The sequence below is a fragment of the Phyllobates terribilis genome, unplaced genomic scaffold (assembly GCF_046119375.1).
Source record: "Phyllobates terribilis strain yellow unplaced genomic scaffold, ASM4611937v1 Scaffold_2__4_contigs__length_985480577, whole genome shotgun sequence".
Taxonomy (NCBI): domain Eukaryota; kingdom Metazoa; phylum Chordata; class Amphibia; order Anura; family Dendrobatidae; genus Phyllobates; species Phyllobates terribilis.
The window spans coordinates 176,989,628-177,003,324 of record NW_027362762.1 but is presented as its reverse complement, the minus strand read 5'-3'; positions in this window follow the sequence as shown (position 1 = coordinate 177,003,324).

Below are 13,697 nucleotides of genomic sequence, written 5' to 3'. Positions count from 1 at the left end.
TGAACCCTCAGGGGCGCCACACACCCTTCTGCACAGTTTTGAAATGGCGACGAAAATGTTTAGTGCTGACGATGCCATTATCAGCATGACTATTCCGGTGATTGACATGCTGGATCACACGTTAAACAGAATTCAGAGTCAGGTGGTGGGACAAGAGGAGGTGGAGGAAGTAGAGGAGGAGTCATATGCGGAAGGGATAACATCTCCAAGGTCCAGATGGTCGGCAGCACCAAGGCGGCAGGCATGGGAGGGTGGGGGAGAGGGATTAACCAGGGCACATGGTAGCAGCCAAACTGTTGAGGAAGGTGCAGGAGCCGAGGAAGAAGTGTAGGACGAACTGGCGATGGGCATGTAAGACTCATCAGATGAGGGAGACCGTGATCACATTTCTGTTGTGTGAGGTTGGGGGGAGAGGGCAGAGGAAGGAAGCATGATTCTTACCTCGCTACCAACACAACAAGGACTTGGTCCTCCTGGATGCGCAAGACACATGAGTGCCTTCTTGCTGCACTACCTGCAACATGACCCTTGGATTGTCAGAATTCTAAGTAATCCCGACTACTGGGTTGCCACACTCTTAGATCCCCGGTAAAAAAGTAAATTTGGCGAAATAATTCCTGCCATAGAAAGGGATTCACGCATGCAGGAGTATCAGCAGAGGCTGTTGCAGAATCTTACATGTGCTTTTCCACAAAACACCAGTGGTACACATAGTGAATCTCACAGTTCTAACTTGCAAACCGTGGGACTGTCGAGTCTTCATCACTCAAACCGTAACAGTAACACAGTATCTGCTGGTAACAGCAATTTTGTGGAATCGTTTCACCACTTTTTTAGGCCATCCTTTGCAAGGCCACAGGAGACAAGAAGTCTGACACATAGTCAACGCCTAGAGAGGATGGTACAGGAGTATCTCCAAGTGAACATCGAAGCCATGACTGTGTCACTGGACCCTTGCTCATTTTGGGATTCCAATCTGGAAAAATGTCCGGAGCTCACCACTCACGCCTTGGAGATCTTGTCATGCCCTGCAGCCAGCGTTCTCTCTGAATGTGTGTTCAGCGCTGCTGGTGGTGTGCTGACAGATAATCGCACGCGGCTGTCCACTGAGAATGTAGACAGACTCACGTTCATAAAGATGAACAAATCATGGATCCGCAAGGACTTTTCTACCCCTGTGTCATCCTGGGGAGACTAAAAGCTTGAGGATTTGGTAAAATCACCTCACCAACCGTTTTAAGCAACTCTGGGGCAATTGATGCCACTTAAGTGGTGTCTGTGCCACAATTTTTTGAAAAAATGGAGACTCTTTTTGGAGTCCCCTTGCTGTGTTTAACATGATGTTGGCATCGTCAATTCCAGGTGGGTTGGGTCGCCCCCCCCCCCTTTAACTGTATGAAACTACATACACTATGGCTTTGGGTAACACAGATGGTTGAGTCTGAAGAGCTGTTTACTCAGAGGTCTGCTCCAAAGCTTCAGTGTCTGCTAGTCAGCGTAGAATTTTTAACTGCATCTAGCCTAGGCAATACTTTGGGCGTAGTAGCCCAGCTGCGAAGCAAGCTGCACCGCCTGTGTATCTAATAAGAATTTTTAAATGCATCTAGCCTAGGCAGACTGTGGGGACCCCCAACCAAACCCAGACGCTCACCCCCCCTACCGCCCCCCTTTCCTTGACAATACAATAATGTAACTCTTACAACTGGATGGGTGAGGATCGTTCACAACTTTATTAACTCTTTATACTCATTCCATTAGAAAGGCATTTTATTTCTAAAATAATTCAGCTTGTTGCAGCATGCCCTGGGTCTCCACACCGGCAAGTTGGCCAACAAGTGTAACTCTCCAACATGTCCTTTCTATTTCCAGGCCACGGAGGATCCTGCGTACTCGTATGCAGGACTCTGACCCCCATCCATCACTCTTAATGCTTGTTCCACTCCGTCCATTTCCTGACAGGAATATGTCCAGTCCAATATCCATTAAGTGAACACCGTCGGGCTGTATGAGGCCTGCTTTATCTCCTTCCAGTTGTTGGTGTTGTATCACTACACTGCCTCTGTCTCTTCTAAATTTTGCCATCCGAATATTTATTACCCGCCTTGTCCGTTTGATGGCCGTGATGTCTCGCGCACCTTGCCATACCGCTATCGGCACAATCTCTGACCATACTATAGTTAGTTTTGTGAAAAATTCTCTGAAGCGCTCAGTGTCTAGTTTCATTATTGCCATTAGTTATGCGCTCTTGTGATGACCTAGGTCGTTTCCACCGGCCTGTATAACTAAGATGACCGGACCTCTTGCCTCTCTCCCTACCTTGATTACCTCCATTAGTACCTGTGGCCATAGCAGGCCTCTAATACCTCTCCAGTTGAAATATGTGTTATGAAACTCTAATTTCCTCCCGCCTGGGCGGACTTTCGCCCTTTTTTCTGCCCAATATATATACGAGTGGCCTATCACCCACACTGTTGGCTTAGCGTCACCTGTAAAAGAAACAAACCATGTTAGGATAACAAGTCTGGTGTTATGTATCTCGCCAAACACGTGGATCGCCATCTCCCTATCCTCTGAACTTCCGTTTCTGACAGTCCTGCTCTTGCTGCTTCCATAGCCGCGCCTATGCGGAATGAGTGTGTCCCATAATCTTTGGGGTGGTTCCCTGCCGATGTTATGCATTTATTAAATATAGCTTGGAACTGGTATCTTGATAATGGCATTCCATCAATGTGTGATAGGAAGAAATTACTTTGTGATCTGATGGTTATATATGTTTTTACTATTGTTACCAGACTCAGTGTACCGTTTGTGGGTTGTAGAAGTACCCAAGTGCCCCTGCCCACTGGAACCGTTTTCGATTGGCATATGCGTAGACGTATTGCATTATTGGCTATGACTACGTCCTGGTGTAATAAGCCTCCACTGGTGGTAATTTTGGATTGAGGGACTAATTCGCTTATGCATAGCGCCCCGAAGAAGGCGATCACAAATGCAGTAGACAGTAGTGTTGCATCAAATTGTGAGTGTCATGTTAATGGTGTTAGGGATATGATGTGAGAAATCAGTTTTAGTGGCACGGGACGGGACGTCTACACTCCTGACTTGGCTGACCCCATGATGATGAATCTCTTTGTCACATCTCCCCAATTCAGTAGTTGGAAGTGAAATGCTACTCCGGTCAGACACCGCTGCGCTGATGCCCCTGATATGCCCCTCATCATTAGCTGGTGGAGAAATTCTATGGTGACTTGTAATCTGGCTTGTTCACATTGGTCAACCCGTCTGCCTGCTACTAGTCATGTCCAATCTTCCCATACCTTACCGTATGCTTGCCACGTCGATGGGGCAACTGACGCTCTGATTAATGGCATCAACTATTCGCCACTAGATCCCATAGGGAGGGTGGGCAACTGTTGCCCGATGGGTAGGCGTTGGGGAGGAGCTCTGTGAAAATCTGCCAATTGAATTGTGATAAAGCGTTAGCAGCAGCTTTAGACCCCTCAGCATCGTGGCTAGCGCGGACCCATACATTATGTTTTAAGCACAGGAATGCTAGCCGGCGTAGTAGGCCTAGCACTGGGAGAGACGATGATGCCATCTTATTAATGCAGAGCTCTAGGCTGGTGTTTTTTGTTATGAAGCGTATATTTTTGTTAGCCAGGAGCGTGCCCCATATTTCTATTGCTACCACTATTGGGAAGAAAAATTATTTTCCTCGCTAGATGCAGCTAAAAATTATTATTAATTTCAAAGCTGGTGGAGCTTAGTATAGATGGTGTAATAGAATGAGTACCACACACTGCTAATATGCCCAAAATTATTTTCCAGGCAAGATGCATCTAAAAATTATTATTATTTTGAAAGCTGGTGGAGCTTAGTATAGATGGCATAATAGAATGAGTACCACACACTGCTACTATGCCCAAAATTATTTTCCAGAATAGATGCAGCAAAAATTATTAGTATTTTGAAAGCTGGTGGAGCTTAGCATAGATGGCCTAATAGAATGAGTACCACACACTGCTACTATGCCCAAAATTATTTTCCAGACAAGATGCAGCTAAAAATTATTTGTAATTTGCAAGCTGGTGGAGCTTAGCATAGATGGACTAATAGAATAAGTCCCACACACTGCTACAAGCCCAAAATTATTTTCCGAGCTAGATGCAGATAAAAATTATTTTGTAATTTGCAAGCTGGTGGAGCTTAGTATAGATGGACTAATAGAATGAGTCCCACACACTGCTACAAGCCCAAAATTATTTTCCGAGCTAGATGCAGATAAAAATTATTTGTAATTTGCAAGCTGGTGGAGCTTAGTATAGATGGCCTAATAGAATGAGTACCACACACTGCTACTATGCCCAAAACTATTTTCCAGACAAGATGCAGCTAAAAATTATTTGTAATTTGCAAGCTGGTGGAGCTTAGTATAGATGGACTAATAGAATAAGTCCCACACACTGCTACAAGCCCAAAATTATTTTCCGAGCTAGATGCAGCTGAAAATTATTTGTTATTTGCAAGCTGGTGGAGCTTAGTATAGATGGCCTAATATAATGAGTACCACACACTGCTAATATGCCCAAAATTATTTTCCAGGCAAGATGCAGCCAAAAATTATTATTCATTTCAAAGCTGGTGGAGCTTGGTATAGATGGCCTAATACAATGAGTACCACACACTACTACTATGCCCAAAATTATTTTCCAAGCAAGATGCAGCTAAAAATTATTAGTAATTTGAAAGCTGGTGGAGCTTAGTATAGATGGCCTAATACAATGAGTACCACACACTGCTACTATGCCCAAAATTATTTTCCAGACAAGATGCAGCTAAAAATTATTTGTAATTTGCAAGCTGGTGGAGCTTAGTATAGATGGACTAATAGAATAAGTCCCACACACTGCTACAAGCCCAAAATAATTTTCTGAGCTAGATGCAGATAAAAATGATTAGTAATTTGCAAGCTGGTGGAGCTTAGTATAGATGGCCTAATAGAATGATGCTATGCCCAAAAGGTTTTACTTCACTAGGTGCAGTAAAAAAATTGTATTCTATACACAGGTGGTGTAGCTTGCAACACAGATACGCTACTCCACTGACTAACACACACTGCAAGAGGCCAAAAAGGATTTGCTTAGCTAGATTTAGCCAAATGCTGTGAAAAACACTTGCACAGCACTGGCACAGACCTGCCTGGCAAAAAGTCCTAGGAAATGCTGTAACCTAGTCCTCAAAAGGACTGCAATTACAACTAGTCCCTACTCCCAAGCTGTCTATTTAAGAGCACAGACCTGCCTGGCAAAAAGTCGTAGGAAATGCTGGAACCTAGTCCTCAAAAGGACTGCAATCACAACTATTCCCTACTCCCAAGCTATCTGTATATTTCTGAGAAAATTGGCTTGAAATTAACACTGAAAGTATAGCGCACACAGCAACAGCGGTGCCGTCTTACACGCAGCTGCAGCAGTGAGAAAATGGTGGCGGCGGGGAAAATGGCTGGGTCTTACAGGGCAAGGACATGTGACGTACACAGCCAATGACACATACCCTTGCTTGTGTGAAAAAAAGCACTTCGCTCAGTGTGTGCGCTGCTGATAGGCTGACAGATTGCACCTCCCCACTGTAAATGTGGGAAAGAGAAAAAAAAATGGAGATCTTCATTATTTCTGCAGAGATCCACCCCCTGCCCCGCTTTACACTCAAACTGCGTATTAACATTGATTATCAGCATTACTGTGAAAAAATCCAGTTATGATTTTGGTGCACGAACAGTTATCGAACATAACCTCGAACAGCCGGATTTTTTTCAAATCGTTCGTGTTCGCCGAATGGCTCGAACACCGCTCAAAACAGCTCGAATTTGAGATTGGCGAACAGTTCAAGTCGAACACCGCTCATCTCTATTCACTAGTGCTTTCACTAACATTACCACCTACCCCACGTATACCTTGAACACCAAGCCTATTCCTCCTTCCACTGCGACCTCTCTTTTTCCCACTCATGTTGCTCAGATACTATAGTAGGAGCTTGCTATTAGCAAAACAAAATTAGATTTATTTTAGCTAGCAACAGAAAAAATCTATTTTTTTCTCTGAAAACAGCTGAACTTCAACGCTACTAAAATAGTAGATGGCTATTAGCAGAGTGTATCACGTCTGTGACACAAAATATCTTTTGTGTACTCTGCCTAGCAATACAAAAAAGTCAATTTTTTTTACTCTGAAAGCAGCTGAACTTCAACACCACTAATGTAGTAGGTGGCTTTTAGCAGAGTGTATCACGTTTGCGACACAAAAAAATCTTTTGTGGACTCTGCCTAGCAAGACAAAAAATCTATTTTTTTTACTCTGAAAACAGCTGAACTTCAACTCCACTAAAATCATAGATGGCTTTTAGCAGAGTGTATCACGTTTGCAACACAAAAAAATCTTTTGTGTACTCGGTCTTGCAAGACAAAAAATCAATTTTTTTACTCTGAAAACAGCTGAACTTCAACGCCACTAGTGTAGTAGGTGGCTTTTAGCAGAGTGTATCACGTTTGCAACACAAAAAATCTTTTGTGGACTCTGCAAGACAAAAAAAAAAATCAATTTTTTTACTCTGAAAACAACTGAAGTTCACCGCCACTAAAATAGGAGGTGGCTTTTAGCTGAGTGTATCACGTTTGCGACACAAAAAAATCTTTTGTGGACTCTGCCTGCCAACAGAAAAAATATATTTGTTTTACTGTGCATACAGCTGAATTTCACCTGCAGAATTCCATCAGCTCTTCAGAGTCTGCAGACAGCTGAATTTCAACCCCACAAAATCAAAAAGTGACCTACAAGAGCTTGCTTGCTTTATCACCTTAGCAAGTGCAAAAATAGATTGAAGGTATACTCGTGCATACAGCACAATACAACCGGTGCACAACACACTTCTATGGCATGGGCCCTGCTGTTTCTGTCTGAATGTCAGTAATTGCATAAGAAAAAAAAAATGTGCTGCAAGGTCGATTGAACAGGTACACAGCAGAGGACTTATCTACACTATCTGACTTCCAAACAAGCTCCCATCTATCTAGCTAATATCTCTCATTACACAGGAACAGCGTCTGTCTCCAGCAGTGACATGGATAAAATGGCGCGGAGGGAACATGGCTACTTTTTATATCGAGAGGACATGTGATTTTAGCAGCCAATGGCAGAAGCCTTGTGTCTGGACAATGTTGATGCTTCCTGCACTGTGATAGGCTAGTCGCGCTTTCCTCACTGAAAGTTATAGGGAAAAAAAAAATGACAAGCGCGCCACTGATCTGACCTGTTCTGAGCTATCACAAGCCCCCCCCCACTCATCTACCACGTCCCCCCACTCATCATACACAAGCACTATGCTAGCAAAACTGTTAAAAATGCTGTGGTTGCCCGCAATCACATTCCCGCACTTATTCGCCGAACAATGACGATTTTCGCCAATTTTAAATAAAAATGTTCGCCTTTCCAATCACGAATCTGATTGTGCCATATTCGTGTCGAACTTAAGTTTGGAGATCGGATTTCAAACATATTCGCTCATCACTAATAATGTCCCCAATCCTGTAATAATGGTCCCTAATTCTTTAATAATGGTCCCCAATCCTGTAATACTGTCCCCAAGCCTGTAATAATGTCCCTAAGCTTGTAATAATTAGAGATGAGTGAACCTTTCAAGGTTTGGTTTGGTTCTGATCGCGAACTTCCCGATGTTAACTGAACAGTTCATCAAAAATATCCGAACCCCGTTGAATTCAATGGGAGACAAAACCAAATGCATACACAACACCTTCAGGGGGGCCCAAAAGCTGCCAAAACACCTCAAATTAGGGGCAGACACCAGGAAAAGTATCATCAATTGACCCACAGTTGAAATTTTATAATGGCACAGCAGTAGTCAGCCATGGGCCATGCATGAGGTATCAGGGTCTGGGCCAGCATTTACAGCTTTGAATTTAAGTTCAAATTAAGAGGAGGTGGGTGACGGATTGGTGTAGGTCTGCTGTGCTGGGAGCCCTGATACCACATGCATCAGCTCAAGCTGCTTTTCTGCTCAGCCACACTCAGTCTCCACATTTCAAAAAATTATTGCCACACACCACTAAAGTGGTATAAATTTCCCTAGAGTTTAAATAGTATAATGGGGCTCTGACACCACTTTCACTATAGGCAACCCACAGATGGAGACCCAACTTGGAGTCTTCACTTTTCAAAATATTATTGCCGCATACCACTAAAGTGGCATCAATTTTACCAGAGTAGAAATAGTATAATGGGGCTCTGACACTTCTTCCACTACAGGCAACCCACCAGATGAAGACCTAACTTGGAGTCTCCACATTTCAAAACATTATTGCCACACACCACTAAATTGGCATCAAATTCACCAGAGTAGAAATAGTATAATGGAGCTCTGACACCTCTTCTACTACAGGCAACCTACCAGATGGATAACCCAACTTGGAGTCTCCACATTTCAAAAAATTATTAACAACGTCAGCAGCAGTAGTAACAGCAGGCACAGACGTCATAACAAAGATGTCACAGACTGCAATACGTGAGATCAATGCAGCACACTAAAAACTACACAATCGCCTAGTCTGCACAGTCTGCGATTGAGGTGCAAAAGTCCTTGTAGATCCATGACTTGTTAATATTGATGAAAAATAGGTGGTGTACACTTTCAGGGAACAGCCGGATGTGCTTATGTGGCACCCCAGGGGTCTGGTTGCCACAGTAATAGAAATATTATGTCTGAGAGCAAGTGAGAGGTTTCTCTGGTCAGGAGCCCTAAGCATGCTACACGGCCCACCCAGACCTGGGAGGGGAGAAATCTGCCCTTATAAACTGGGTCTGGGGCGGGATTAGGTGAGACAGAGCCTGCAGAACAAGCAGAGGAGTCAGAGCCTGGAGAGGGAAAGTAAGAACCAGGAGCTCTGTAGGAACAGTAGCTGAATACCAGGGGCTGGAGCTGAGCAGAGTTCGCCCTGGTTGAAGACACTAATACCGGACACGGAGTCCGAGGCTGTGGGGACATCCAGGTCCAGCAGCAGAATCCAACCGGCAGGGGATTCCATGTCCTCTGGCCATAGAAGCCCGGAGGCACGGTCACAAGCAAGGGACCAGCAACGCCATTGTGAAGCGGAGGCTAACAGAAGGCCCCAAGTCACCGGCCATACGGGTGAGCACCACACGGTATACTCAGGGACGTGGGCTACTTCTACCCGCATAGAGCAAGGTAGCCAGGAAAGAGTGCAGATAGTCGGGGAGGCCTACAACTCCACCTGGCCAGGGGAGATCCTACTAGCTTATAGACTGACCAGGCCCCTACTGCTAACCAGTACTCCTGGGAGGGTCTGCGTTATTCCATCAGTAAAGACCCTGAACTGCACCACACGTCTCTGTGTTTCATCGCCGCACCAGCACCATCAGTACTGGGACGCTCACACCATCACTCCCATCATCTCACATTAGCTGCCCTGAGGCAATACTTCTCCCGTGGGGAGTTATTCCATACTCGGCTGCGCAAATTACATCAGCCTCAGCGGTCTGCAGCGCAGCGGCGGTCCCCACTGACCGCAATCTACGGGTGGTGTAGTCGGACATTGTTATTACCTAAGACTGCCACTGGTTTGACCGCCCTGGGCACGGACCGGGTCACCGCCACGGAGGACTGCAACCCCCAGCGATCCGGCTCCGGGTATCCCCTGCACAGCACAGGCCCAGGGGGCGCATCAACTTTGGCGTAGTCGGCAGGATTTCGTGCCCGCAACCACCGGGTACTGCGTGCCTGAAAAAGACTTTTATACTTACCTGTAGTGAAGTTTCCCGCCGTCCCGAGTCGTTTCCCGCCATCGGACGCCATCTTGGACCGTTTCCCGCCATCTTCTGCCGTCTTCCCGCCATCCACAGCCGCTTCCCGCCTTCGGACGCCATCTTCGGGACGCCGCGCGGGAAGAAGAGGGGCGTGGACGCCGAAAGCGCGCGAGATCCGAAGCTCCGCCCCACACACCGACGCTGCGCAAGGTCCTGGAAGGGAGAAAGAGCGACGCTAACGTCATCGGAGCGCGACGCCAGGTCCTCGACCCCGACGATTGACTGCGGAGCCGCGGCCTACGGAAGAAGAGCATCGCAAGGTAGGCCACGGTCCACTAGGGGGGAAGGAGGATGTCGGACACCGAGGGGAGCTCCACCGCCACACCGGCCGCCAGCGCAACCGCTGCAGCGGTCATGCCATTCACCATGCCCTATATCCCGGGGGCAACCTGGCTACCCCAGTACTCAGGGGAGTCACATACCCTGAGTGACTTTAGGGAAAGACTTGATAGCCTCTTCCAGGTATACCCCCTCACAGAAGAGCAAAAAGTGAGCATTCTGGTGGCCCAGTTAATCGGGGCAGGCCAAAGGGAGGTAAAGTCCTGGTCACCTGGGAAGAAGAGGACTGTCAGAGAAATACTAGCCCGGCTGAAAGACAAATTTGATACCTGCACCTCAGCCGAAATAAAACTCAGATTTTACGGGTGCAAACAACGGGCACATGAAAGTATAAGAGACTATGCTCTAAACCTACAAGATGCCCTGAGAGCCATTAAGCAGACAGACCCTGACAGCGTGGGAAATGAAGACAAGCTGTTGACCGAACAATTTATTGAGGGTCTACTGTGCAATGCCCACCGAACCCAGTTGCGGGCAATGGCCTTACAGGACCCTGACCTGGACTTTGCACAGTTCAAGGACAGAGCCATCCGGGTGCTCCGAGAACCGGCACCAGGTGGCGCTGTGACCCACAGGCGCCCTGCTATCACTTATCACCAGGACGCGGCGCTGTAACGGGTCCGGGAGGCGGAACCTCTGAGCTACTATACAAGGGGGCGGCCCTTGTAAGGGAGCGGGTGGCAGTCTCTGGGTGAACGGACAGGGAGTTACGGCAAGTGATCAGGGCAGTCTCTGGGTAAGGGGTAGGTACGACCTGTGATGGCAGAGCCTCCGGGTAGGCTAGCAGGCAGATGGTAGATGTGTGCTCCCAGGTGAGCAAGCGAGAGTCTCTGGAATAGCAGGTGGTCACGGCACGTGACGGCGGAACCTCCGGGCTGGCAGGCAGGTAGGTAACGGAGAAGCGCTCCCAGGTGAGCGGGCAAGAGTCTCTGGAATAGCTGGTGGTCACCGCACGTGACAACGGGACCTCCGGGCTGGCAAGCAGGCTGGTAACGGAGATGCGCTCCCAGGTGAGCGGGCAAGAGTCTCTGAGATAGCTGGTGGTCACAGCACGTGACAACGGAGCCTCCGGGCTGGCAAGCAGGCAGATAACGGAGAAGCGCTCCCAGGTGAGCGGGCAAGCTGGTCCATAGACAGACTGACCGGAGTAGTAAGGCAGACCGTCGGACCTCAGGCAAGCAGGCAGGTAGCTGATATGCGCTCCCAGGTGAGCGGGCAGGCTGGTCCTTTAGACAGACTGACAGGAGTAGTAAGGCAGACCGTCGGACCTCAGGCTGGCAGACAGGTAACAAGTATTCAGGCAGGAATCAGGCAGGTAACTAGCAGGAAACTGGCAGGAAACTGGCAGGCAACTGGCAGGTAACTGGCAACGGGACCTGAGGGCTGAAGCACAGGTGAGACACAGGTGCAAACAACATTGCTCGGGCACCTCCATTTTGGAGGAGGTGCCTTATATATGATGAAGTCCTCCGGCCATTGGCCGGGGACTCCTTAGGACGGCGCGCGCGGCCCCTTTAAGAGGAGGGGAGCGCGCGCGCGCGCGCCCTAAGCACAGGGGCCGGGAAGGAGCGCGCGCTGAGAGCAGAGCGGGAGGAGGACGCCGGGAAGGAGCGCGCGCTGACAGCAGAGCGGGGAGAGGACGCCGGGCACGGAGCAGAGCGGTGAGGGGAGCAGCGTCCCTGCCTAGCAGAGGGCAGGGACGCCAGCGCTACAGTACCCCCCCCTTTAGGCCCCCCCTTTTTTAGGCCAGACAGAAATTTAGCTAGGATGAGAGGGGCATGGATGTTCTCCCGGGGCTCCCACGTTCTCTCCTCAGGACCAAACCCCTTCCAATCTACCAGAAAAAAGGTCTTTCCTCTTACCCTTTTGGTGGCAAGAATGTTCTCTACCTCAAACTCGTCCTCAGCAGAAACCGGAGCAGGAGGCGTACCTGTAGACTTGGAAAAAGAGTTAAGCACCACAGGTTTGAGGAGAGACACATGGAAGGAGTTAGGGATCCGTAAGTTGGCCGGGAGTTTCAATTTATAGGCCACCGGGTTGATCTGACTGATGACCTCCAGTGGACCGATGAACCGAGGCCCTAACTTATAGGAAGGGATCTTGAGCCGGACATATTTGGACGAGAGCCAGACTTTATCCCCAGGGCGGAATTGAGGAGGGTCCAGACGTTTTTTGTCAGCGTGTCTTTTCATACGCTCGGATGACAGAAGGAGTGCGGACCGGGTACTCTCCCATATGGAGGAAAATTTGTTAACAAGAGATTCCGCAGCCGGATTGTCCGCCGAGGTGGAGACGGGAAACGGGATCCGAGGATGCTGACCGTAGACTACAAAAAACGGGGATTTGGAGGAAGACTCGCTCTCGTGATTGTTGTACGAGAATTCGGCCCATGGCAGGAGATCCACCCAGTCAGAATGGTGGGCATTAACGAAGTGCCGAAGGTAACTGGTCAGGTTCTGATTGATCCGCTCCACTTGACCATTAGACTGTGGGTGGTAAGCGGAGGAGAAGTCCAGGGTGACGTCCAGCAATTTACAAGTGGCTCTCCAGAAACGGGAAGTGAACTGTACCCCACGATCCGACACGATGTGACGGGGCAGGCCATGAAGACGGAAGATGTGGCGGATAAAGTCTTTAGCCAGCTCGGGTGCAGACGGAAGACCTGGCAGTGGAATGAAGTGAGCCATCTTGGAGAAGCGGTCAGCGACCACCCAAATGACCGTACAACCGGCAGAGACGGGCAGATCAGTAATGAAGTCCATCGCTATATGCTGCCAGGGGGCAGCAGGTACTGGCAGAGGTAGGAGGCGGCCGGCCGGCAGGTGTCTCGGAACTTTGTTGCGGGCGCAGGACACACAGGCAGAAACAAAGTCTATTACATCCTTGTGCAGGTTAGGCCACCAGTAGTGCCGGGTAATAAGCTGGAGGGTCTTTTTCTGACCGGCGTGGCCAGCTAGTTTAGACGAATGACCCCAGTGTAGGATCTTCTCCCGATCAGGTACTGGTACGAACGTCTTACCAGGAGGAAGACGATTTAGACTCACGGGAGCCACCTGCATTACTCTGGCGGGATCGATGATATGTTTCGGATCCTCCTCGAGATCAGACACCAGAAAGGACCGAGACAAGGCGTCCGCCTTGACGTTTTTGTCAGCCGGGCGAAAATGAAGGACAAAATCAAAACGAGCAAAAAACAAGGACCACCGGGCTTGGCGCGGGTTAAGTCTCTGGGCATGCTGGAGGTAAGCCAAGTTCTTGTGGTCAGTGTAAATTATTACCGGGTGAAGAGCCCCCTCGAGCAGGTAACGCCACTCCTCCAATGCCAGTTTGATGGCCAATAACTCTCGGTCTCCTATGGAATAGTTGCGCTCAGAGGAGGAGAAGAGTTTAGAGAAGAAGCCACAAGTTACCATCCTCCCGGAAGATGATTTTTGAGTAAGTACCGCTCCGGCTCCAGAGGAGGAG